We start from the raw sequence: 27,985 nt of genomic DNA on the forward strand, positions 1-27,985 counted from the left end.
TAGAAACCTGACATTTAAGTATCAGTAGAATAATTGTCATTTATTGAAAGCAATAAGAAGGAACAGTTTTAACAATACAATTAGAGTAGCATGTGTCATTGATACATTTTTGTATTAAGCCTATGGGCAAATTGTATATCCAATAAAGATATGTGATGTAGCACATTAAACCAGACTTCTAACAACCTTGAAGTAGATGCTGTTTCGTTCACCATCACATTAATACATCATACTTAAGGATACAGTGACTTTTGTTATAATGTTTTGAAAGAGGCATTAGGAAGAATAAAGGAGTCAGAAAATAAACTTTATTTTGTTTCTTTTGAAGACAAAGCAGCCAAAGTCATTGCTAGATCAGATTAAACATCAGGTCTGAGAAAGCGATTAGAACAAATACATAACAGAGTAAACTACTTCTCCTACATTATAACTCAGAATAACCCCAGCCTCTGGCCCTTTTGCCCCCTTTTCACCATGGAAGATTTCTTGCTTGTATCCCAGGGCAAGATTAGAGGTTGATACGGGGGAGACATTTTATATAAATTATGTTCTCCCGAAGTGAGTTGTTTGGTGAAGGGTACAGCTTTCTCACACCCCGGATTTCGAATCTGTGGAAGTGCTCATGGTGCCTGGTGTGGACAAAGTTTCCTTGATGTGTTGGAAGGTAGGTTGGGTCTAGTTGGAGACATACTCCTCTGCTTGTTTACTGAGGAGCTCATGCTATTGAGTTCTGTCGTGATTACTCCCAGTTGGCTTTGTGAATGGGATTAAGGTCCAGGATCCCTGATACATGTGCCAGGAAGAACACTCTGTGAGAGCTGATTGGGATCAAGCAGAGAGAAATGTATCTCTCCTGGTCTGTAGAGATTGCAGTGAATCTCTGTGGCATCACTGTAGGTCTTTTACTCTGTGGAAGCCCTGCTCCCACTCAGATGCAGATACTTCTTGTTGCTTTACTTTCTTGTGGGGGACCCTGTCTTTCCTCATTTTCAGCCTGCTGTATTTTGGATTTATCTGTCTTCATGAGGGTTCCTTCTAGTACGGAGTTCCTTGGGAGCAAGAGCCATTGTTGCTGCCAAGGATGTGTTCCCCTCTTTCTTCCTGTGCCTGCTCTCTGTGTGCTTTCCTTCTATCTGGGCAGTGTTTACTCTGCAGGAGATGTAATCTGCTCACTGCCCAGCACGTGTGTGTAGGCATACAATGTGTAAGATTGTTTGGATTGCTTGGATTCCTCTTTGTGTGCATGTATATGTGTGTGTATGTGTGTTTCCCTGGTGTTGGGAAAGTGTGAGGACAATTTCAAGGACTGAGAAAGAGATTTCTGACCATAGATTGTTGCCCAAAACTGTGCAGCTCTGCTCTCTGAAGTCAGAGGAGATTTCCAACTTTTAATATTTTCCCTCAGCAAACATGGCTGATGCAAAAGATTGCACCACATAAAATTCTGTTGACTTGTGATGTTCAGAACAAGCCATTAAACATTTGTCTGACTATATAGTATAGCTCAGGACAACAAAAACATTAAGCTCCATCATCAAGACTTGGAATCTGTTTTCATCTTGTGACTTTCAGCCATTCGTACTCCCCTTCAGTCAAAACTACTTGCTATGCCATCACTAATGAAGACAACATGACATAAACTAAGCAAGGACTTTCTGATGTTGCTGCTGCTGCTGCTTTTGTCATTGTTATTAAAACCTGGAGCATACTGAGTTATGTAGGACAGACTGAAGGATCTTAGGATCTGATGTGTAAAAATAGAATAATAAAATGAGTTCTGTTCAGTTCGCCCTAAGGGCCTGACACAACCTGAGTTGATGAAGTTCGACACAGAGAATGGCTTTTATTTTTAGGGCACTCTGTCTTGAGCTAGCAATGACTCTGCTGATAGCAAAGCAGTGGGGATAGTTTGTCTTGACTGCTGGCACTTATGCCTGAAAAGAATGGAAGAGCATATTTAAACTGTCAGACCTTAATTGCTTCATTAGGCGGTGGTACCTCCTTCAGAAAAGGAGCAAGTGAACCGCTGATAGAATGAATGATGAACAGCAATTCTGAAAGGGCATAGAGCTGCTGCGTGGCTTGCCTCTTCTTCTTCTTCTTCTTCTTCTTCTTCTTCTTCTTCTTCTTCTTCTTCTTCTTCTTCTTCTTCTTCTTCTTCTTCTTCTTCTTCTTCTTCTTCTTCTTCTTCTTCTTCTGCATTCTCTCTCTTTCTTGCCCTCTGATCTCTCTGTTTCCACTTCATCATTGTCACCAGGCAGAGGACTCAGAATTGTGGTTCTGATTCTTGAAATATCATAGCTGCACTTAAAACTGAAATAGTTTGTGAGTTTGGAGGTATTGGCACATTTTAAAGAGAAAGAAAGCCATGAAAACACCTCTGTAACTAAAACTGGTCAAGCATAGAAACATTACTCTCTTCTTTTGTTATAAGAGGTGAAAGTCCCTCTTCTTGCTTTCAGCTTAATTGAGGAGGTCCCTTTTGAAATGTCATCAGTTGCTTTAAAGTTGTCTCTTCTCATCTGTTGTTAAAACTTCCACATTACAAAGCCATAGTGGCATTTGGAGCACGGTTTTGATGCCAAGAGGTGTCTAAACAGATCTCCATGCTCCCTCCCAAATCACAGTACATCCAAGGAGCCTTGTGGCACAGTAGTTAAACTGTAGTACTGCAGTGAAGATTCTGTTCATGATCTGAGTTCAATCCTGGACTCAGGAAGTGGGCTCATTTTTGTCTCAGCCTCTCAAGCTCACTGGCAGAAGGGCAATGCATAGCCTGCATAATTAAGCTGTAAACCATCCAGAGAGAACTTTAAGTACTGTGGGCTGGTATATAAACAGCACACTTTGCTTTTTTTTGCTTTGCTTTGACAATTCAACATTCATTCTGGACCTTTCTAAAAGGGCTTCCCAGGAGCTGGATCTTGAAAATTCAGTCCCAATAAGCAGAATGCCTATGTTTTTTACAGATCAATCTGCTTTTATATTTACAACATCTCCATTTTCTCTTTTCACAATGCCCTGTCAGTGTACTAATGGAAAGTTCATAATGAAGCAAAGCATGCTGCTTATATACCACCCCATAGTGCTTAAAGCACTCTCTGGGTGGTTTACAATTTATTCTCGAAAGCTTTCACGGCTGGGATCCGATGGTTGCTGTAGGTTTTTCGGGCTGTTTGGCCATGTTCTGAAGGTTGTTCTCCCTAACGTTTCGCCAGTCTCTGTGGCCGGTATCTTCAGAGGACAGGAGTCAGAACTCTGTCTGCTCTGGTGCAGTTTTGTGGGATAGTTGAGTATTTACAGCTGTGGGATCAGATTTTGTCCTTTTCAAGAGATTGGGTGATTATGGTGATCAGCATGTTTTTTGTTGTGGGTGTATTGTTGTGATAAGGGGGGGAGATTATCTGTCACTGTTATTGATGGGCATCATTAGCTGCTCTTTTGTGTGCAGTGATCACCGGTCCTTGCAGCTGGGTAGAGTTCATTGACCTTTTGCAGGCTGTATTTTTCAGTGCTAGAAGCCAGGCTTTGTTGAGTTTTAGACTTTCTTCTTCTTTGTTGAAGCTTTGCTGATGTTTGTGGATTTCAATGGCTTCTCTGAGCAGTCTAACTTAATGATTGCTGGTGTTGTCCAGTACTTCAGTATTTTGAAATAGAATTTCATGTCCAGCTTGTTTCAAGGCATGTTCAGCTACTGCCGATTTTTTCAGTTGTTTTAATCTGCAGTGTCTCTCATGTTCTTTGATTCTGGTGTGGATGCTGCGTTTTGTGGTTCCAATATATACCTGGCCACAACTGCAAGGTTTCCAGTATGCTCCTGCAGTGGTGAGGGGATCCTTCTTGTCCTTTGCTGACCATAACATTTGTTGTATTTCTGTGGTGGGCCTGAATACTGTTTGTAGGTTGTGTTTTTTCAAAAGCTTCCCCCTGCGGTCTTCTTGGTTTGATGGCTCTTGTGATTTCATTTTTGGAATAATAATTTGCCTGTAGGGCCCAATTCAGATGGTTGAGTTCGGTGCTGAGAAATTGAACTTCACAATTCCGATTTGCACGGTCTACTGGTGTTTTGATTATGCCTCTTTTTTGTTGTTGTGGGTGATGGTTGGAGCTTTTGTGTAGGTACCAATCTGTGTGGGTGGATTTTCTGTAGACTTTGTGTCCCAATAGGAGGTCAGTTTTGCATATGACCATGACATCTAAGAAAGGGAGCTGGCCCTCTGTTTCTTTTTCCATAGTGAATTGTATATTTGGGTGGATGCTATTGAGATGGTTTACAATTTATTTATGCAGGCTACACATTGCATGCCCCCCAGCAATTTACCAACCTCATAAGGACAGAATGCTGGAATGCTAAATGAACCTTAGCAAGAGCCTCGTGGCGCAGTGGTTAAACTGCTGTATTGCAGCCGAAACTGTGCTCACAACCTGGGGTTCAAATCCCAGGTAGCGGCTCAAGGTTGACTCAATTTTCTATCCTTCCGAGGTTGGTAAAATGAGTACCCAGCTCGCTGGGGTGGGTGGGCAATGTGTAGCCTGCATAATTAACTTGTAAACCACCCAGAGAGTACTTGAAGCGCTATGGAGCGGTATATAAGCAGCACGCTTTTTGCTTTGCTTTTGAGCCTACCTAGGACTGAACCCAGGTCATGAGCAGAGTTTGAGCTGTAGTACTGCAGTTTAACCACTGCACCACAAGGTTCCTTGACAAGAAGAGGCTCCATAACAAGACACTCAGCATCCTTCCTGACACCTACCCACCTCTTCCCAGCAAGCCACATGTTAAATTGTAGCACGCATCAGTGCAATAAACAAATTAGAGCAAGTTTCATACATAATGACATCCAACGTGTTATTCCGACATAGCACTTACGTTATGCCATAACCCACTATGCATGCTCTACAGCATGTGCATGTGATTTACATGTGCTCTGCAGCATAATTGGGATGCAGGGCTGGCCAAGAGCTCTTTAGATCTCTGTGGTGGGTGAAATGATTTTTTTTTTTAAAAAAAATTGATAGTGTATGTGCTGTTTTTGAAATGGTTATGCCTGTGTAAGAGCGAGCACATGCCCTTCTTTTTAGTGTTGTACCTCTGAAGGGCTTTCATGAGAAAATGATGTTGTGGTTCTTTCTCTGATTTATTTCCTGCCTCCCTGTGGAATAAAGATCCACAGCGTGTTTCCCACTTACATACATTTAGGGACTTAACGGCTCTTTATAGCAAGAGCCTAAGCCCTGGTGATATTTTGTCAAGAAACAAAACAGAACGCTTTCTCCTAGCTTAAGCTTAAAATCAGGTGTGTGCTTTTTCTCCAGCTATATTTATCCTCCATCTTGGCTATTTTTTTTTCTCCCCTCAGGTACAAAGAGCTGAGTGTGATTAATGGCTTTTTCAAGAGAAAAACCTCACTCTTGGTGTGGGCAGCATCAAAAGGGAGGATTCCTCATAGGCATCTTTTTAAAATTCTCCAGTGGGAGGAAGGCTGCCAGAAGTTGGTTAGTGGCGGCGGCTGTGTGGGCTATGGAGCTTTACTGCTCCTACAGCTGGGGCGGCTGATTTATTTCGCTTTCTAAGATTGAGAGGAGTTTTGTTTAAGCAAGTTAATGCCATTTGTCTTCCAGCTCATTCTTATGCTATATACTGATAGACATTTCAGCCAAGTTAATGTGTGTGTGTGTGTGTGTGTGTGTGTGTGTGTGTGTGTGTGTGTGTGTGTGTGTGTGTGTGTGTGTGTGTGTGTGTGTGTGTGTAAGAGTTTGTATATTTAGAGTTTCCCACAGGAGTTCATGAATCACACTAACATATCTTTTCATTGTTCTAGTGTATAAGGGTGATAGGTCTTAATGAGCACTCAGAAAGAATTTACACATATATCCAGGGCACTTAGGTCTAGAGTTCTGTATACACAAATGCCATTCGTATTTTGTTCAGATATGTAGAAGGAAGGCTTACAACCGCTCTGGGAAAACACACATGGATACTGCACACTGAAAACCAACACGATGTACATTTGTAGACTGTAAGGACTGTTTTGAATACTTCAGTATTTAACATTGAATAGTAAATACTGAATATTCAGTGCTTAGAATATCTCAAAGGGAAAGGTCTGCTTTTGTGATGTTCTGTGGGCCTTTCAGAGCTCTAGAAACCAAAGAGATAGACATAAACATATGCTGAATTTATCTCAAATAAGGAGAGGATATAGGTGTTTCCTAGCAACATTTGGGAAGAGGGATCCTGGCATCAGTCTCTGATTGGCTGCCATCACCTCAATCACATCTTGCAGTACTACTGTTGTGTATGGCAGTTTCCTAGGACAGGGCTGCCTGGAGGCAACACCAGCATTTGTTGAAATGCCCTGTGCCTGGAAGTAATGTATGGGTTTCCATGGTAAGCGCTGGGTCCAGATGTATCCCCAAGCTGTGGACCTCACTCCGTGTGGTGAGAGACACCCCCCCAAAAGAGAGGGAGTCTCCCAAACCACCAATGGGGGGCCACCTTCAAGACCTCCATCTTGTCTGGGTTCAGCCTCAACCCATTCAGCTGCATCCATTGCAGTACGGCCTCCAGGCAGTGCTGAAGGGACAGAACAGCATCCACTGAAATAGGTGAAAAGGAGATGTAAAGCTGGGTGTCATCAGCATACTGATGGCATGAAGCCCCACACCCCCTGATGACCCCACCTAGCGGCCTCATATAGATATTAAACAGCATTGGGGAGATAATCGAACCCCACAGTTGAGATTCCACAGGGCCGAGACACTCTCTCCAAGCTGTACTCTCTGAGGACGGTCCTCCAAGAAGGAACAGAGCCAGGCAAGCACCAGGCCACCGATTCCCAACTCAGAGAGCCTCCACAGGAGGATACCATGGTCGACGGTATGAAAGGCAGCTGAGATATCAAGGAAGACCAACAAGGACATATTGCCCCTGTCAGCCTCCCTCAGCAGGCCATCCAACAGTGTGACCAGTGCCATTTCTGTACCGTGGTGCGACCTGAATCCCGACTGAAATGGATCCAGAGCATTATTTTCATCCAGAAGCACCTTAAGCCGATCAGCCACCACCCTCTCCACCACTTTGCTAAGGAAGGAAACATTGGCGACGGGCCTATAATTGCCAATTTTGTCCGCTGCCAAATTTGGTTTCTTCCTAATGGGCCTAATGAGTGTCTCCTTGAGGACAAGAGGAACCTTGCCCTCCTGGAGAGACCCATTAATTATCGCTGTGGCCCATTCCGTTGTTATAGGCCTGGCTGCTTTGATTAGCCAGGCCGGGCAAGGGTCAAGAGAGGAAGTGGTGGCCCGACATCGATCAAGCGCTTTGTCCACTGTATCTGGTATCACAGGCTGAAAGTGCTCGAGTGTCACCGGGCAAGGCGGAGCACTAGACATTGCTACTCGAAGCACTGTATTTAAAGAAGGAGGGAGATCCCTCCTTCTTTAAATACAGTGGATCGACTGTATTTAAATATAGTCTATCCACTCGATCCTCTGTACTTAAAGAAGGAGGGAGATCCCTCCTTCTTTAAATACAGTGGATGGACTGTACAGTGACAAAGCTATTTACCACAGACATTTTAGAAGTCCAGAAGGTAAGAAGTCATACCAAGCCTGAACAGTCCTAGCAGGTGTTATGTTTTGATGTCCAACTCTGTCATTCTTTGATCTCTGCTTTGGTTATCAGTTTGCTCATTAATAAGATGCTTGGTTATCATTTTGCCAATTAGTGAAATATAAACATCTAAGATGATGGCTGAAAAAAAGATATGTTAACTAACAGGTGTACTGTCCACACACACACACATATAAGGGCTACAGATTTTGTTCTTTTCTGAATTTCAGTGTGGACCAGACTCTGGAGAGGTGCTGCTCAACAGATGACTTGCAGAGGTCACTGATCACTGTTCTTCATTCACTCTAGTTTCTCTCTATTCTTTTAACTCCTTGTTCCTTTTCCTTCACTATCTCTTTAATAAAGTATATGCCTTTTCCTTCATAGATGTGTTTATTGGTACCAGATTCCAAAAGAATCCTTGTCAGCCTTGACAAGACACATTAACTCAGCTCCAACTACTATCTAAGGAGCACTTTGTATAATAAGGTCAGAATACTATTTAATCCCTCTGTCACATAAGTGAATAGGGGAAGTGTACTTACCCTTTGTGAGGCTCTGCTTTGCACACCTGATCTTGTATTCATTGCTAAATAAATCATGCATTGCTTGCTGGACTGCATGAAGATGAACCTACAGGAGAGGGAAAATATGCTGTGCAATAGCTCTTCCACGCAGCTTTCCTCCAGTTGGATTTTGACCAGTGTGGAGAACCAGAAGCTGTACCTTGCTATAAAGAAGGTGTTCTGACTTTGGTGACCCACAGTTAGATTTGTCAACTTACATTAAAGGGGCAGAGGAGCATCTCTTATTTCAGGCAAATTCTGCACCTCAAAACTCTGTTGACAAGTATATTTGGGTCCAGGCTATTTCAAGGATTGTATCGCTTAATATGAGCCTTTTTGGCTTTTAAAGTTTTCAGGATGGTCCCTTCTCTTGGTTCTACCACCTTCCCAAGCTCATTTGGTGAGGACACTAGAGAATGCCTTCTCAGAGGCTGCTTCCAAGCTTTGGAATACACTGCCCAAGAAGCCAAGTTGGCCTCCCCTTCCCTCTTGTCCTTCTGTTGTCAGGCAAAGACCTTGCTCTTCAGACAGACTTTTAAACAATAAGTGGGGGTCTCTAGGAAATGCTGTATTTATTACATTTAGAGATTTGTAAATCTTTTTAAACACAATTTTAACACATTTTTGATCTTGTTTTTAATGTTGACTAATGTTTAATTGTTTTCAATAATGTTTTCAATGTCATTTTAAACCTGTGAGGATTGTATAATTTTAATTGTTTTGAGTCACATATTTTTATATATAGCTAATATAACAAAAGCATATTGATCTAGTAATGTACAACTAGACATGTGAAATCTATTTGATGAGGTCTATAACTGTACAAAATTTCAAACCAATCTGATAAAAATTTTGGGGACTACAGCAAATTAAAAAGTGCTGAAAAGCGACACATTGATCCTATTTTGTCTAATTTTTCAGAGGTTATATTATATATTTCTGACAATATTTGGTAAAAATGAATGATGCACATTATTCTGACTTTTCATGGTAGGAAACCCTTTGTTCTCATGGGACAAAGGATCTCATGGGACAAAGGATCTACAAAATTATCTTGTACAGGGGTTTTCCCCCTGAAGCATTGCACAAATTAACAATTACTGGAAAGCAATCATTCAACTTTTCTTCTACTGTATTTTTTTAGAATCAGATGTCACTTTTTAAACATAATAGGCAACTGTGAGGTCATGTCAACTTTAGATACATAGGTATAGGTCAGAGGTGGGCAGTTAATTTCTATAGGGGGGCCACATGAAAAATTAACTGTGTTTGGGGGATAAACCAACTTTACTTAAAAATAAAATGAAACAATGATGTTATTACTGTTTTTATTTTAAACTTGTTAATCTTCACAAATATTAAAGAGGTTTTTTGCGGTATGTTAAAGATAAGCAACGGATCAACTTTAGACAAAAAAAGCTAAAAATGGTTTTGATGTTCAAAACTGTCTGTGGGCTGGACAGGAGTGGCTCGCGGGCCACATGTGGCCCTCGGGCCGCACTTTGCCCAGGTCTGGTATAGGTAGTATGGCTGCTTATATGTTTCTGTTATTGCATACATGAAAATGCCTATGAGAAAAGGGCAGAGAAAATGTCAACTGAGATGACAGTGAGATAATTTTACTGACTAAGTTATTCTGCTTGTCAAACTGATGATGTAGAGCCTTTCTGTACTGGTGCATGGCACACTGCTGCTTGCAACAAAATTACATTACGTTTGCTTAATTTTTTCAAAAAATTGTGATACAGAAGACGTGTATTCATATATATTTATAAATAATACAAATAAATGTTTGGCAAGACAGGACAAACGACATCTATTGGCCATCAATAGCTACAGATGTAAGCAACGGACAGGCATCAGTCTACTTATAAGAGCACTTATTTAGTGGTACAATAAAGGTCAACTGCTTGATAAGACCACACAAGACCAGAACAAGGTGGGGTATCTGTGCTGATCCCAGACACGCCATACTCCTTATCCAGATTTGGGCCTGAAGAACCAGGGCAATATGTCGGTGCCCAGAAGATAAGCTGTAAACAAGAATAATTTGTGACATTGCACTGCATCATGTGGCATGTCTGTTAAGACATCAGCCTCAGGTCTGGCTTTGTGGAGCTTTAGCCAATGTGAGGTAACTTTAATGCAGGATTTTTAGTTATTGAATATTGAGAGTATGCAAAGTGTGATAGGTCATCTATAAATATTCTACTGGCTTTTGTCAAAGACTGTGATTACTAGTGATCATTGCAGATCACTGGTGAAAGGACTCTGGGTAAAACTACAAAAGGCCACTAAAGTGGTGTACTAATGACTTCTTGAAGTTCCCTGTCCTATGTGTGAAGAGATATTGTATGTGTGCACGTGGGACATCTTACCAAGTTTCTGCAAGGAAAGGAGAAATTGTCCAACCATTATATAGAGATGGGGTTCATCATTTGTAGTGGTTGTAGCACAGACTTTGTTCATTTTTCCCAAATCATTTTTGTTACCAGGACCACTGCAAATGGTAGCAATGGTGTTGGCAGCCTGGATACCAATTATTTCCCTTTCATTCTAGCGCATTGTAGTATAGAAGTTGTCAGGCGATGGACATTTTGGAAAGGTGCCAGTTGTGCACCTGATCCTGTGCCTGGCCACACAGCCAGTCATGTCACCAGTCTCATCATGTATATACTGGTATGGAACCAGTATATGATGATCACATGACCAGTTCCCCTCCAAATAGCCATGTTCACTTCCACAATTTCCATTATGCTCTTGTAGTTTGAAGTACATACTATTGGTTTGGGGATGCTAGCTGCCACAGAGATGCTTCTATGATGAAAGAGACAGCTTACACACACCCATCTACATCCACACGTGCTATCTATCTCACACACATATTCAGGCACAACATCAATAACAAAATTTTGCAAAACAAACTTTTTTTTTGTCTGATGGAATCAGAATGGCAAAAATTCTCATGAGATAAATTTCCTCCCAGCACTAGCTTCAGTAGATAAAATTGAGTGTAAGTTTGGTGGTCAGTGAAGGCAGTGAACGAAGACAAGGACTCTAGACAGAGGATTAGCTGGGACAAATGAAGCAGACACTGTGTGAGATCTAACCGAGAGACAATGGGCAAGTTCTGTTCCTTTCTATAGGGGTAACAACTCTGGGTGGAGTGCTTTGCCTGTCCAAATGATGGCCAAGAAGAAACTGTGCAGAACTGACTTTTCTGCAACATGTTCCCTGACAATAGGATCATAGCTGAAGTCTCTAGAAACTGTTCTCTGGAAAAGAACGGAAAAAAGAAAAAGAAAAGAAAAACACCCCTGGCCAGAGTAATAGTCAGTTGTCCTCAGAAAGGAATCAGACTTCAGCTGACAGACCTGTGACATCATCTTCGCTGTGTCTGGTTGTCAAGTTCTGGACTAGAAAGAAGACATTCGAGAAAGCCTGCATCAGAATCAAGTAGCTGAATGTTCATTGCAAGTGACAGCTGAGAGAGTCTGCTTATCTCTGTATTCCTTCAGTGAGGAAGGACTTAAAATCTTGTTCCCTGTGTCATTCTGGGAGACCTAATTGGGTGTGAATTAAGTTAAGCATAACTGGCATAAGATTTTTACCTGGGAAAGTGAACTTTGTTAAACATGCAACTGCTTCCATAAAGTTACAGCAAATGTGTATTAATGTAAAGCAACTTCCCTCTTAATACAGGTACCAGAGAATTTTATGACAAATGAGGAGCTGTAGAAAGCAGTAGAAAGGCCTGGGAGACTAAGTCAAAAGCTTAAGGGGAGTATCTGCTGGGAAGTCAATTAGAGCAGTGGTCATCAACCTTGGGCCTCCAGATGTTCTTGGACTTCAACTCCCAGAAATCCTGGCCAGCAGAGGTGGTGGTGAAGGCTCCTGGGAGCTGTAGTCCAAGAACATCTGGAGGCCCAAGGTTGGGGACCACTGAATTAGAGGACAACGTAACATAATGAATTATGCAAGTAAATATATTGCAAAATGTTTTAGGGAAAGAATTGTGGGTATCCTCTTTTAGACCACCCAGGATATTTTATTGCATGGTGTGAAGGGTCACCTGGTGCCTCATCCTATTTCTTGTACAAAGGGAACTAGAGTAGACAGCATCCTCTCTAACATCAATTTGAGACAGGTAGTTAGTTTCAGCAACCTAAGATAGAGCTGCGGCATAATTAGCCCTGTCTTCCAACAGATGGAAATAATGGGGTAGGGAAAGTAAGAGGAATGGTTATGGAACAAGCACTACTCTTCTTCCCACCCAGCATTTGCCATCTTAGGCCCTTGCCTTAAACCGCTTAAAAACAAGATCAACTGTAATTTAGGAGGAAGGAAGGAGCCAAACATAACGCTGTTGATGCAGTGAAAGTCATCTGACTCCCCTCCTCAAGTATTTCATTGCAAAGAGTGTCATCACTGATTCCTACCATATGTCTTGTCTCCCTGATCTGCTAGTATATATACATGGTGGAATATTCCTGTGTACATGGAGTTATTTATTGTCTTGAACACAAACGAGAATGTTAGAATAGTGAAGAAAAATCAGTTCCTTAGCTTGTTTCTTTGCTACCAACTGGAAACAGGAACATCCTAATGCAGTGTGACAGATGGATGTTGTTTCAGTGTGACCTCCTCCAAAAAGTCACCAAATAGTCATGGCCTCATTTGAAAAGCACTGCCAGGTGATTCATTAATGACTCAACGTTTCCTATACTAACAAAGCACTGACTTGGAGCTTTTAAAACCTGTATGGCATTGTTTGTGCATCTTAAAGCTTGATGAGCTCCATTCACACAAGATTTAGGCATCATCACAGTGGGTGGATGCCTCCCTTGGTGAACTAAGTAGCTGTGCTGAGCTACAAAGATTCAGAAAGGATATTATCTGCATCAGACCAAAGGCATGAATCACCTAGGTTAATAATGTGTGTTTCCGCTAACTCACCTTGGCAGTTGAATTGAATGATTCTAATTTGCTTCTTTTCATCTCTTTCACCACTGTTTTTTTGACCCTTGACTCCTAATATCATTACTCCCCCCCCCGGAAACATTTAATGTGCAAAATGTCTTGGGAATATCTTACTGAATGTGGAGACTCTGTGTTAAGATTCCCTCTCCCTCTCTCTTTATTACATACATAGGAAGCTGAGGCAGGAAAAATCCATAGTGAAATCCATTTCAAACCCCAAATGCTTTATCTACAGCTATGTGCTGGTGAAGACTGAAAGAACAGTGAAACTAATGCCCATGGAAACATTAGTATTTATTATCAGTGTTCACTTGAAATATTTCTGTACCAGTGTTTCACATAGCAGTTTATAACAATTAAAATAAGAAAAAAATATATAATGCACATTGGAAACAACAGCATAAGAGGAAACAGAAGGGTGGTCAAGTCATAAAGACTAAATCAAACAAATAATGTTTTCATGTGTTTGTAGAAGGCAGCAGGTGGTGTTTGAAGTCTCACTAGAAGAAAAATTCACACTACTGGGGCTGCTGAAGGAAAGGCCCTACATTTGATAGGGTCTAATGTAACATCAATGAGATAGAATTTTGAGCAGAGCTTCATCAAAAGATCTGAATTGTGGAGTTGATTATATGGAAGATGTTCTCTGAGCTAACCAGGAGCCAAACCATTCAATAACTGACACTCTAAACTGGGTCTGGAAATAGACTGGCAATTAGCAGAGAAGTTTTAAAGTAGGCATTATATACGAATGCCATTCCATGCCTGTTAACAGGCAGTCTGCTGTATTCTACACTGGCAGACATTTCAAGACCATTTTCAATGGCAATCCATTGTAGAACACTTTGTACATAGTCACTGATCTAAAAGTCACAGAAATGTAAATGACATTCTGTTTCAATGACAGGAATAACTGGCAAGTCAGACAGAATGCTAGGTCAGTCATTCAGCTCAAGCTTCAGACCTGGTTCTTTCAGAGAAGTGTGACTCTGTCCAGGAAACCACATTCCCAGACAGTCAATTCAGTGTCCCCTCATATCATAATCCTTTTCTTCTCTGCAGTGAATTTATGTTTATTTCTCTTTTTCCCATCCACCATTGATTCAGGGCTCACACTGCCTGTTTTCAAATGTTTTTGCCAACCTATTTGCCAAATGACAATTTGGTCCTTAGATTCAATTGTTAGGCCAACAGTCAACACCAAATCCTGATTGCCAAGATGCAAATCCAAGACCATTCTGCCAAAATTCTATTAGCAGAATGCCCCTATTAATTACAGGCAGTACATTCAAAGTCCTCCTTTTTTAAAAAAAAAATGGGTTTAGTTCTACAATATACTGTATATCAGTATTGTACCCATTTCACTGATTTGAAATCAATATTCATAGCTTATACTGATCTGCACAATTAATTCATGGGAAGTCTGGGAGTTGTTGGGGTGGTCTCCACTTCACTGTGCTTAAGTGTAAGTCCACTGGACTCTGATATCATTGTGGCCATTATTCCAGAAAGACATGGATTTTCATTGCCAAAGCAAGTGCTTTTTGAAGGGAAGTCATCAAGCAGAACATGCATTGGCCCCACATTATTACAAGTGTTCACAGCTTACCTTAGTCTGCTGAAGATTCAGGGTTCCATATGGTGACATACATAAATTTCCTGTAACAAAGCACATTCTATGCAATTAGATTTAATCACTTATAAAGCTGTTGCCATGCAGAACCCACTTGAAGAGACTGTAGCACGACAACTTCTTCAGCATCAAGTTCCATATCATTAAGGATTTATGGCTAATGCATCAACATTGTACGTGGGCTGAATGTTGGCACATGAGGGGTGGTTGTTGCTGATTAATAAAAGCTAGTTGGCATTATAGGCTTATACAAGTGTGTGTATGTGTGCCCGCGCGCGCATTCTGTCCAAGTGATTGGGAAGCTTTTCTTATTGGGTTATTTAATGCCTACGTAGAAGAAGGCTAAGTTTGTTTTGTTTTTGGTTTTTAATATGAGAGAGGGAGGGGGAGTGCATATTCTGTGCAGAAGGCCTGCGAACAGGGCTTCTTTGGCACTCATCCCACTGGGACAGACGTATACTTTCTGGAGTTGTTCCATCTGGTATTTTTATCCCCCTGCCTTGCAAACACACCCTAATGGAAATAGTTTGTGGATTTGCTTCAGCTTTTCACTTCCAGTTGTCAAGATAAGTGATCAGCATTTAATTTATATATTTTAATAGAGTGAACTTAACTAGCTGTTATGGCTGCTCTCAACCCTTCTCCCTCCCTTGGTTTTCCTGTATTGCAACAGTCTTTAATGATCTTCAGATATTATGGCACTAGTCTAGGTGTCATCTCACAGGGATTAGTCCCAAGGGGCTATTTTGCACTAATGGTCTGCCACTCATTGAACAGGGCTAACTAAATGGGACCTTATGATTTGACCATCACAAATCCAGCACTGAGAAGTGTACAATTATAATCGGTCCCACTCACATACAGAACTCTTCATAGTCCTTCAAACATTTCAGCAGTTGGGGGCTCTTTCATTAGCTGGGCTAAGGCATCCACCTTGATTTGGGATGTTATGATAGGATGGGAAATTGTTAGCTACTTTAATTTATTATCATTGCATTTTTACTCCCAGGGAAAGACACTTGCAATGTTTTTATTTGTCAGAATAACTTGACTATCTTTGGGTAGTACGTACTCAGGAAGCAGGGGAAAAGTCATCCTACCTCAGCCAGAGAAAAAGTCTTAGGCCAGCACCAATAGCCATGGTCAAGGATGAAAATCAACTGCAAGAATACTGCTATAACATCTCAAGGGCATCCAGTTCTCTTTGCTACATCCATCTAAACATAGCATGACCATCTACTTTCAGCCAGCCTGCATTCACTTGGTTCATCAGCACAACTTAAAAAGTCCTCTTTTGGTTCCTTTTCCCCCCTTTAACAGGAAAGCTTCCTTAAATCGTTCCAAATTCCCCATCCTTGATGCCAACTAAATATGACTTTGATTTGTTGCAAGCTCAGAGGAGATTCCTTGTTAAGCTGTATTTAGTATTTTCTTCTTTCAGTTTCTTATCCTGAAATAGTCTCTGTCTACTTCTAAAAGCAGTTTTTTTTAATGACAGGAGAGCACTAACTCTCAAATGTTAACCATGTGTCTTAGTAGAAATCCAATATCTTTGAATCTACTTAGATTCAGCTGTAAAAGAGGGAGAGGGGAGGAAGATCATATGTGGGAAGCTGCTTTGAAGTTTAGTATAAGAGTCTCATGTAAAAGGAAAGCAATTCAAACATAACACTAGAGAAGATAAACACTTGTGAGATACCATCCTGCCTTTAACAGCTGGTAAGTAGATCTACAGATCAGAAACAGCGAGAGAATGCTTTCTGTTTTCCACTTTGGTGTTGCTCTTCATTAAAGTCAGAAAACGATATAGGTTGAAGGCTTTTTGTTGTTGTTTAAATCCAGAGAAATGTTCCAGATGTTGAATTTCAAATAATATATGCATATATTATAAACATTTGCAGTAGTCATTAACCATCTCTATAAAATATTCAACAGAGATCTGTTTTGAGGTCAATGTTTTACAGCTGCTACTTTGACTATTAATTATTTCATTTATTACACTTAGAAAAGCAGAGTCTAACAGATAGTTTGAGGAAAAAATTCAAAATGCTCTATGGGACTATATTGTCATTTGGTCCAGGATGTTTGGGGCAAACTCCTTTCATAAAGATTTAATTGACTTGACCATTGTGCAATGTACACTGGAATAGTATATGGCCTTATGGCAATAATCACATACTCACTTACTAGAGAGTAAATCCCACTGAACTCAATACATTTCTGAGCAGGTACGTATAAAACCAAATTTGAAGTAAATCAGACACCTCTGCTGTAGCACCATTATCATCTTTCATAGGCAAAAGCATTTATTTTCTATCTTTATTTATTTAAAATATTTTACCCCATCTTTGTCCTTAAAAAAACATTATTGAAAGACAATATTTAAAACTAAAAACAATGAATACATAAAGGTGGCTGACATAATTAAAAGATGATATCAAAGCTAAAAACAATCCACATATTAAAGAATGAACAAATACCACTCTGAGAGATGGTAAACATAAGCAATATTAAAACCCAGTCAAAGCAGTAATGCATAACAATCCCTCTAAAAATCCCACTCAGGAAGCCAGCCACTGAGGGAAAACTTGCCTGAAGAATATTCTCTCTGTCCCTCAAGTGAATGAGAAAGAAATATAAATGATTCAGCTTTGCCAAATAGTTTTAAATAAATAAATAAATCACTGGGATGTGTTCTAGTTCAGACAGTTTTTTTAAAAGAAAAATTTAGAACACAGATCTGAGAATTAGTTATTTGGTGTGAGACAACCTTACAATGCTCTACTAACATTTGGACAGGTAGCATATTTTGTTCTTTATATTCTTTTAAGGAAAACTATTGATCTTTCAACAATTACCTAACAATGCCTGAAATCCTGTTGCTTGGCATAGTATGTTGCATTAGAGTAGACCCATTACATTGGCTTGGATTTGTTATTGTTATTTCAACTTATATATCGCCCTATAGTGCTAAAGCACAACATAATTATGGGAACAATTCTTTGCCCCCAACGAGATGCATACTCATTTTACTGACCTCGGAAGGATGGAAGGCTGAGTCAATCTTGATCCATCAGGACTGAATGCAGGTTGTGAGGAGAGGGTTGACTGCAGTACTGCAGTTTAACCACTGCACCACAGGGCTCTTCAGTGAATCAACTCCTCCACAAATTCCACTGATTCAAATGAGCCTAATCTAGTTGTGACTTACTTTAACATTTAATTGTTAGGCAACCAGGTGTTTATTAATTTTATACCTCCTCACTTTTTGCATGGCCAAGGAGTGGGAATAATTGCTTGAAATGTAATACAATTTCTGTTGTTGTTGTTGTTGTTGTTGTTGTTGTTGTTGTTGTTGTTGTTGTTGTTGTTGTTGTTGTTGTTGTTGTTAAGTTAGATGTTTAACAGGTCTCTAAACCACTCTAAAATAGGATAATACTTCCATGCTTAATATTTTTGCTCGGTTAATAAATAACATGACAGCATTGGATCCAGACTGGGGTCTAAATCCTGACTGCATCAGGGCCCAAATGCAAGTACAATAGAAATTTCTTCCCCTCAATCCAGGCCTCTGTGCCATAAAAAGCCTCAAAACTTCAGGTATTAAAGGCAGGTTTGAGGGCCTTCAGAGGGAGCAGGATCATCCTTTCTTGGTTCTGTTTACAGAAATTCTGTTATCAAATGTGTGCTACTGGTGCTGTGTCATATTCATAGATACAGCAGACCACTTGAAAGCAATGGAATACATTGTGTCATTAATTTTAATGGGCCTAGTCTGTGCACAAAGCATCACCACGTTTGGATGCAGTATATATTTTCCCCAATGTTCTATCATTTGAAAGCAAGTCCTATAGCAGTGTGGGCCTCAGCTGACAGATTTTCTGTTTCTATTCCTGCACTCATAACATTCGTAGTGGACAAAAATCTAAGAAACTAAGAAAAATCATGCTGTATTCAACTGTCCAGTCCTGCTTTCTTTTTCACAACAGTTGCCTATGGGAAGCCCCTGCTTCTTCTCATGGTTCCAAACAACTGATATATAGAGAAGACTCTACTAACATGGCTAATTGCACAGGCAATTCACAAAAGACGTGAATAGAGTTGGGCACGTACTACAATTCAGTAGTTTGGCAGATCAGGCCCACAGGTGTTGCGTGGGTGCTTCAGATTCTGGGCCCTGCCTCCTCCCATGGGCAACTCATCAGAAGCAGTGCCACAGGCTTCCCTGTTCCACCTCTTCCTCTGAGTGGGTGTATGAAGGAGGAGACAGGGTATGGAATCTGGGCTTCCTATGTAACACATTCGGCCTGATCCATTGAATCGTGTCAGAGCACCGAACTGCAGTAAGTGCTCATCTCAACATGGGAGTACCTGCACTTGCAACCAAAACGCTGTTCACTCTCGCCATCAAAATCTGTTTCCCCCCAGCCTTGAAACAAAACCTTGGTATGGAATCCCATTCATGTACAGTGTACATTCATGTACATTCATGTACAGTGGGCGCCTTGACTTACGAACTTAATCCGTATTGGAACGGTGTCCGTAAGTCAAAATGTTCGTAAGTCAAAGCACCATTTCCCATGGGAATGCATTGAAAACCGATTAATCTGTTCTGGTCAAAGAAAAAAAAAATAACCAAAAAATATTAAAAAATAAAAATAAAACACTGCAAGTCCCACGCTGGGACTGCAAAAGAAACAAAAATAATAATAATCCAAAAATAAACATTGGAATAAGTCCCACACTGGGACTTCAAAAAATAACAACAACCCTCCCAGCCCAAACCTACCCTCCAAAACTCACCCAGAACAACTTTTTTAAAAGGAAAAAGCAGCACCTTACCAGTCCGAAGCCTCTGCAGAGGCTTCCCAGGCTTCCAAAGCACTGGCCCCCAGCTGCTTCTCCTTCCTCCTCCTGCGCTGCTGCCGCACACCCGGTCCACAGAGCCCCTCCGACTCACGAGCCCCGCCCAGGGCCTTTTGTGGCCCTTACTCCTGAGTAGAACCATGCTTTCCATGGTGCTTACTACCAAGTAGACCTGTGCCAGGGATGGGCAGGGAGCATACCAGCTTCCCGCGCCCGGCGGTGATCTGGAGCCGCCCCGCCTCTCCTTCCTCCTCCTGCTCTGCAGAAGTGAAAAAGTTCCCTGACCCCCTGCTCTAACCATTGGGGCGAAAGAGCTACAAAGAAGCAGCTTCTTTGCCACCAACGGTTTGAATTTCCCGCCTTTCCCCCCTGCCTTTTTCCATTCGTAAGTCAAAGCTCCGGACGCAAATCAAAGCAAAATTTTGTGGCTGGAGCTGTTCGTAAGTCACATTGTTTGTAGGTCGGGGCGTTCGTAAGTCAAGGCACCACTGTATGTATAAAGCAAGCTGATGGTGGTTCTTGATTCAAAAGCCAGGATACAATCCCTTTGAGCAATTAGATGCATGGCCAAGCACATACTTGAGACATGCTCCATTGCCATGTCGATTAGTCACAATTAGCAACAAGTTATGCAAACCTCAAGTGAACACCACTAGGATTCTGGTCTCAGGTTAATTATTTCATGTACGGCAACGGTTCCGATTTTTGACATTCCAGTATTTCCTATATTCAGGTAAATTCTCTTCCCTCTTCACTTCCCACCCTGTTACTGCTGATCACATTATCCATTCTTCTGTTCACTAATGTGCTTCCAGTACCTTTAGCATTCAGCAATCATCACTCCTTCTGAAAGCTTCTTGTGACTGAAAATGTTACGCACTGTCTGAAAGGTATTTAAATGTTATAATGGATCCTCATAATTAGATTTTTTCTTTTTAATCAAGGATTCAAAATAGTATTTCTTGTTCCCAATGAAGCTCCTAGCTGAGATGTTGAGTATGTATCGTAACAATAAATGTATCTGCTTGTGAAATTAAAAGCTCAGTCTCCCTTGGATTGTTCTTATTATTCCATAATGTTCTTCTTCGTGTACTATATTTTTTTCATGGATGATAAAGAAAACCTTTATGAACACCACTGCCTCAGTAACTAGGATGCCAGCCTAGATTCTGTTCCTATTGAGATAACACCCTCAGCTGTGAAATTACCATAATAGGGAGAGAATCCCCCAAAATAACAGATCTATAAAATGAATAAGAAACATACACTTTTGTTTCTTAACAGTTTGGCCTCAGACCAGTCATCCTTCCTCTTGTAGTACATCATATGCATCAGGAGAATCCCAGAAATGCAGCTTGTTATTATCAGAGGGAAACAGCAGCTCTTGATTCACTTTTGGAACTAGAAGAGACTCTATGAATATCTTGCCTTAAAACATTCATTTTAGCAAAAAAATGAATTTGTCATTTCTGCACAACTGGTCTCCATCTCCAGATGAAAAATAATCTTGTTTTGATTTATGTATTTAATATTTCACACTGGAAATGTAAAACTACAGTGGTTATTTTATAGTGCCTTAGATCAGGAAATATGGGGGCAATTTATTATATTTATTATTTGGCTTTATAAAACCATAAATCAACATTATTGAAAATTAAACGTAGGTTAGATTGCAAGGGTCCATTGAGGTACAACAATCTTTTACATATGGCTTCCGAGTATATGATGAGAATCTGAATTATTCATGTGAGACCCTAGAAATTCCTCCAGCTTAATCAAATTAATAAAACAATTTCATTCCAAGACTTATTATTACTCAGCAGGAGCCAAGTAAAAGAGATACATTTATGGTTCATTTTCTTTCCCTCTCTTTTGGTTTGCTGTTGGGGAGAAGGAAAGGGATGTGCGTGTGTGCGTGTGCGTGTGCGTGCATGTATTCCTTTCTTCCTTCCCAATATATAGAATGTCTTTTGATTCTATGATGGGGATGACAAGTATGGATGTTCTTTATTAGCCTTTATTATGGCAACAATTCTAAACACACTTAGTAGGAAGTAACTCCTATTTGACTCAGCAAATAAGAAGCACGTTGCACTTTGAGTTAGTAAAAAATGACTCAAATGGTCCATTTAAACAGAACACTTTGGACTAAATTCAGCATTCTACTGAGGCAACATTTTAATTTCTCCCCTTGCATTGCTCCCAAAATGGTTCTTGGTAAGACAAGGAATCGCTGTGGGGGAAGCAAGATTGTCTCCCCTATTTCCATTGGCTTCCACTGTTCTGCTAACAGAAGTCCACCCCTGGCTCCTGCTCTTCATCCATACCATCCAGAAGATGGCCTGCTCTTTCTAATGCAAAATCTCTGTGAATCCTATGAGTGTTGCAACACCCATTGCTATTGTTAAGTCACTTTTAATGAGCTTCATTGCTGAAGCCCCTCTATTTTGTTCTTGCTCTTCATACCTGTTGTATTTTGGGTCTACTCAGATATGCAGTGTTGGCTACTTATCTCCATGTCCCACTCTTCCAATGAAACTTTGTTCAGTCAAGTGTTGTTTTTAACATGATGCTTAGAAATCAGCTTCACATATTTAGTCATAAGAGCTGCAGACGTTGCAGCTGAAGCACATCTAGAGGCCCACACTTTGCCTACCCTATTGTACAGGGAAGGGTGAGGCAAGACAGGAACCTTCATCTAGCAAGCATACTATTTATGGAAAGTTATGTCTATAATGTTTTACAAGCGTAAAAAGTGATAGGGGAAAACCAGCAAGTCATTAACATAGTAATTAGAAGATCGTCATCTTGATCTTCTGGGTTTGTTTTTGACAGATAGAGTAGAAAGTGAATCACATCCTTTTTTAAAAAAAAGACCTAGTACATGCAGAGCTAAGAGAAAGAATACTTACTAAAGCTCTTACTGCCACTTGTTGTGTGCTTGGAAGCTAAGCAGGGTTTTTGTCATTGCAATTCTTGATCATCTCTAACTGTTGCTGAGGGAAAGAGTTCTTTTAACAATAGTAAACAAACAAGCAACAAAAACCTGATAGTCTTTTAAGCACCCTGCAGGCAGCAACACCAGAAAACTCCCAGGAAGAGGTCATGAAATTTAGTTCTCCTAAGGACTTTTGAGGAAGCTAGGGAGAATTAATAGCACAGGAATTGCACAATAAACAGCAAATGCTTCTTTGCCATCTTGTCAAGAAAGGGCAAGCGTGAAGGCCTTGCACTCAGTGAAATTGCTCAGAAAATTCTTCCCAAAAGTTTGAGATGGAACTTCTCAATTAATCAACCTATATTAAAGATAAAAAATACGTAGCACAGCTTTTATGTATATCTGCAAACAAATGTATCTTCTCTGAACCTTACCACTGCCCCAGCACCTTCATTCCAACTCTTACAAGTCATCCATATAAGTGCAATGAGATTAGTAGTTGATGAAAAATATGTTTGGTAAGTAAGTCCACAAACTGACACAACTACAGAAAGCAGTGCTAACATAATGAAAGGTCGAGGGTAACATGCTTGACCTGAGCTTTTGTGAAATTATTATTGCCAGTTGGTCTCACTTCTAACCGACATCAAATACTGCCGTTTAGCACATAAAGAAAGCCTTTCCTATTTTGACCCACTATTAGATTTGCAGAAATGAAAGCTTGCATGTTTATCGCTGACTTCACATCTACTTATCAGCAATAGAAAAATGAATACAATCGTGCTCATCAAATGTAAAAGGGGGTTATTGTAAGATATGGCTGGAGAGTCAGCCTAATGTGGTAGCAAAAGTGGAGGGTTGGACTCTTAGTCATTCATCTCTTTTAGCCCACTGGCCATGCTGCTGAAGAACCTGAGTCCTATTAGGATGAAAACAAAAAGTCAGCTTCCCCCAAGAAAGATACTGATATGTTGACAGGCATTTTCTCATACATTTATAATTTATATGAAGTCCTTGAACTGAAGGTAGAAGATACTGGGGAAAATGCCCCAAATTGCTACTTAGAATGCCAAATGGTCACAGATGGATGATCTATGATAGATACAAATTGACACTGTGGATTGGAGTCTAAGGCTCTAAAGTCCTAATAACAGGTTTTAAATTCTAAGGCTCTACATTCCTAATGATAATTGTTATGAAAATTTACTTAGACGACTTCTGTGTTTCACCAATGATGTGTGTATTAACAGTTGACAGCCACTGCTTTAGTTTCTTGTCTCCTTTACAAGAGTGGTCTGCCATACGACGTAAAACGCAGAGTAGTGTTTGAAGCCAACAATTCTTCTTGATGGTCTATGTGCAGCAGTGGGTATTCAGATATATTTTTACTCTGAATTTCCATTGTTTCTAATAGTTAATAGCTATTAATAGTCTTATTTTCTATAACACAGTGTAACCCATCTCCTGTCAGTGCTCTACCGTATATATGCTCTATGCTTCATAGATAAACTATCTTGCTTGCTCTTGGAGTTGATGTCAAGGGAAAGAGATGAAGTTCTGGGCTTGGGAGGGAGCCCTGAACATTGTTTGCTGTGAATGGGTGACACAGCTCCTTTTTGTAGCTGCATCAAAAAGTAACAAAGGGAGATGTGTCAGACAAGAAAGAATAGTATAAACCTGTATTGTTTCAATGTGCGTGGGGAAAAAAGTGTGATACCTAGGTTTCTATTAACTCATATCCTACTTTGTTGCTTCAAGAGGCTCTCAAAGTGACCCCTAAAAGCTTCTCATCATAAATCTAAATTCAGGAATCTCACAATCAGCTCACATTCCACAAGGCTGAAGTTTGCAAGTCAGTGCAAACATGTTCTGTATCAGAAAGGGAGGGTGGGGGAGAGTATTCAGCAGACTTTGCTGGGAAATAATATATTCAGCTGCCTTTATGGAACTTGCCTTCTCTTCTGTACTCCCTTTCCTTTGGGTTGTACAGGACATCCTTAGCCGAAAGTTCTGCTAGGCACAGACATTGTTTCAAGCCTTTAGGTGTGAAGAATGTTGGACGAGGATTGAAAGAAGAGGCTTTCTGTTTTGTAATCATTTAAATTCATTGCATGTTTACCAAGGTGAAAGGATTAGTGCCCTGGAGATAATTTGCTTTCATAAGCTTTAAACTAGAGCTGAAGAAGTTTCACATCTTGATTCTTTTCCAACAGCTCTCTCTCCCCCTCTCTCTCAGCAAGGCACAGAGAAGCAAGACGAGACATATTGATTGCCAGCAGACTCTTCCAACAAAAATTGCCTTGTCCGATCCAGTTAAAGTAGGAGGGAAGAGATAACTTCTGCCAGTTCTCAGCCATCTTGTCGAATGGTATGGTAAGGCACCAGAGCATTCTTGTTTGAGAAGCAGTGTGACCTTTTTACTATGGAATAATGTTTAGGCCTCAGACCATGTGCAAGGGATAGTTCAGATAACCCATAATTCCATGCATCTTGCATAAAATATTTGGTGAAATATTGATTTCTTCATATTTAAAGAAGGTGGGGGGAGTTGGAAAAGTCTCCAAAACTGGAGAGGCAGTTCACCGACCTCTTCCTGACTCATGTATAACAAATGTTGAAAGTAGAGAAGCAAAGTGAAGGAAAATCTTACAGATTTACCTGGTAGAACAGATTTCCTACCTAAAATAGATGAGAAGAGGAAAAGTACAAAGATGCCACAATAATCTGCATGTATAACAAGAAAAATACCAAAAACCAATACACACACACACAAACATAATTTTTTTTAAAATCCAAAATCCAAAAAACCACATATATTAATGGTTTTGTGGCATCTTAAAGCCTTACAAATTTATTTCAATTTAAGCTTTTGTGGATTACAGTACACAAGATGGAAATGGATACAATCTGTTTCCTCAAACACAAGGCACCCCCTTCCTCTGGCTGATATAGGCCATTTTTAGCAGAAAGTTCTGCTAGGTACATATCCACCTTTAAAAAAATAGTCCAGGCGCCCCAGAAGAAGGTATTGTAACAAAGGACGCAGAGTTGGTGGGGGGGGGGTAAATGGGAGTGCTTAATTCCTCTGTACTATTCTTTGTGACTCCCCTGCCCTGTTTAGAATAAAAAAGTTCATTTATAGCCATTACAAAAAGATACTCAAGTACTGTACATTAAAAAGGAAACTCAAATAATATCCTTTGATTTACCTTGCCCTGTTTGCTGGGAAATGACAATCATTGGTCCAGACCCTGGCAGGAAAAAACACAAGCTTGCTGTGTGGGTGGTAAAGAAAAAGTCAGGTGGGGGTGGCTGACAATTTTAAGGTTTTAACAAAATCTGTCTTGTAGTGTCTTTTCCCCATAACAAAACATTAATCTGGTTCCTGGAAAAGACTAAGTCAGGGAGTTTGTGGAAGCTGTGGCTATAACCCTGGAGTATTATGACTATGGATAGTAAAGAGGCGAAGCACACCTTCTGTCTCAAACAGGAAGAGACTTCAGGCTGGGGCTAATTTTTGGAGAAGCATCTACAGTTCATTTCCAGTAACTACTCTGATTAAGACTCAAGCCATTTAATTTCAGCTAGAATTTCATAGCATCATTATTGGCCTGTTGGGAGGGAGATGCATGCAGGGACAAGATTATTATAACTGTAAACAAAAATATATGAGAGCACCAGCAGGTACAGAAATCCACCAAGCTATTTTCCCTGTGGGAATAAAAAACCTGTCATTTTTTACTGATTTTGCTCAGCAAAGATGCTAGGTGAGGATTTCTGGTGACAATTATTTGGTTCAGGATGCCACGGACTGCCTTGGCTGGTGTGTTCTCTCTTCCCCAGTAGTTGCACCGAAATGCATGGAGGAAAGGAGCAGTCAGCTAAGTTGCATTTTGTTTTGCAAAATTGTGGCCTTGGTGCAATTATTTGTTCACTTGAGGGAATTTGCATCTCCAAGTGTCGAAGGGAGAAAAGTCATTAAGAGTTCTTGAATTGTAAGTTTCCCATGTTGAAGCCTTTGTATTTTTCATCATTGGAACTGAAGAGAGAAGAAGATTCTCTCTGTAAAAATCAATAAGCTGGGTTTTATGTCTTGTCCCCCTAAACAATGTGAAACAAAAGTCACATGGTTTGCCGTTCATCTTAATGGGGTGTTAATGGCTTTAAAGGCTAGCCATGACCATTTAAATGTGAATGCTATTAATCAGCTAGCTCAAATACAAACACTCAGCCTGAGGTCCTGCAGTTTAATTGCACAGGGAAGTTGGGCCCAATTTGAGTTTGCCAGTGAAGCCTTTTTGAAAAACAACAGCTGGGGTAGGGAGAAAAGAGGTGTGTGAATAATCTCAGTAGAAAATCAATAGAATAACTTAAAAAGAATAGGGGTGAGGAGGAGCAAATACATATATATTTATAGGTGTGTTTACAGTATATTTTTCACAGTCACAAATTATGATCTGTCTGTACAAAATGAAGTACAAAGCAGTGGTACCACAGTAGTGATACACAGCATTATCATGGGAAAAATGTGTACGCATGCACACACACACACACACACACACACAGAGAGAGAGAGAGAGAGAGAGAGAGAGAGAGAGAGAGGGAGGGAGGGAGGGAGGGGGAGAGGGAGGGAGAGGGAGGGAGGGATGTCTGGGGTGTCTTTTGAATGATCTTTGAACTGATCCACCCCAATTTCAGAATTATTAGAAATTCTTTTCAATATTTACAAGCCTAGAACTCCACCTGTGGAAGCTACTATGCCAATCTGATGAGGCACTGGTTGTGTGCATGGTTGCATGCGCTTGGCACCCTGTCAAAATGCCACTGCCTTATTTGCTGTATTGGAGCACAACAGATTAACTGTGCACTTTCCCCTTAAGTACAACTTCTAGGCTTTCTCCATCCCCCATGTCCTTTGGATTAAGAAAGCCACTCATATAGGGACCATATGGATTTATAGCAGTATACTTTACAGAATGCTGCATAATAAACCTCTTATGTTACTAGAATTCCAGTGGAGCCAAAATAATCATTACAGCCAGCTGTATGTGGATCAGTTGAAAGAAAGATGGCCCCAGGAGCAGTTTGGGGAAGTGGTGGTTAAACTGTAAAGAGTGTTAGTTAAACTAGGGTGATTGGGTATTAAAAGAATGAAGATGAAGGGGAAGAATCAGACATTGTGGTAGTAAAATGGAAACAAAAAGAAAAGAAAAGAAAAGAAAAGAAAAGAAAAGGGAGTGTTGTTGCTATCTGTGGAAGGAAATTTCCTAAGGTAGGGGGTTCTAGTCTGGTATTAGCCTATGACCACAGAATGTGGTCTAGACCAGTACTTTTGTTGTTTAGTCATTTAGTTGTGTCCGACTCTTCGTGACCCCATGGACCAGAGC

General features: G+C 40.5%; 1 long non-coding RNA gene across 1 annotated transcript; it reads left to right on the plus strand.

The window, feature by feature from the left end:
• Positions 1 to 12,132: 12,132 nt before the first annotated feature.
• LOC144587020 (uncharacterized) lies at positions 12,133 to 27,835 on the plus strand. The gene is made up of 2 exons (XR_013542159.1): positions 12,133 to 16,513; positions 24,812 to 27,835. It is a non-coding gene; the product is annotated as an uncharacterized LOC144587020 (long non-coding RNA).
• Positions 27,836 to 27,985: the final 150 nt, after the last annotated feature.

Source organism: Pogona vitticeps, chromosome 2 (genome assembly GCF_051106095.1).
Source record: "Pogona vitticeps strain Pit_001003342236 chromosome 2, PviZW2.1, whole genome shotgun sequence".
Lineage (NCBI taxonomy): Eukaryota > Metazoa > Chordata > Lepidosauria > Squamata > Agamidae > Pogona > Pogona vitticeps.